The sequence below is a fragment of the Capsicum annuum genome, chromosome 2, assembly GCF_002878395.1.
Source record: "Capsicum annuum cultivar UCD-10X-F1 chromosome 2, UCD10Xv1.1, whole genome shotgun sequence".
In the NCBI taxonomy this organism is placed as follows: Eukaryota; Viridiplantae; Streptophyta; class Magnoliopsida; order Solanales; family Solanaceae; genus Capsicum; species Capsicum annuum.
This window is the reverse complement of record NC_061112.1, coordinates 46,239,999-46,240,594: the sequence shown is the minus strand read 5'-3', so window position 1 is coordinate 46,240,594 and position 596 is coordinate 46,239,999.

Sequence of the window (596 nt, the reverse complement as noted above, 5' to 3'; positions counted from 1 at the left end):
TTTGCATTTATCTTTGACTGATGTGAATATCCTTGATGCTTTGACTTAAAATATAAAAACTCATGGTTATAATTATGCCCCTGGTTCTGAGTTAATTTGTCTTTCCTATAGAATTTATTACAAATTATTTTCTACTCTAAACACAAGATGCAAACTGATAAATGATGTATCAAATCAGACCTTATTGGTCGAAACAAACTTTATAAGATCCAAGGTCACCACAAGGAGACGTATAAGATGGGATGAAATTGAATTTCCCAAAATATAGATCTTAAATTCGGTTATTTCTCTGAATCAATTCATGGATGATGTGACAAACTCTGAGTTATCCCATGTAACTCAGAATCCAGATGGAAGGATTTGTCTTCAATTTGACAATAAATCCATGATTTATAACCGACATTCCTTTTCTATGCCAAAATTATTATCGACTATGCATCATATATCTCCTATTGAACCAGTTTATGGTCCAGCTAGGAATCGTGCAGCATCTTTGCATACTATTAATTCTGCATCTATACCTGTATTTACACAACAACAACAATAACAACAACAACAAACCCAGTGTATTCCCACCTAGTGGGGTCTGGGGGGGG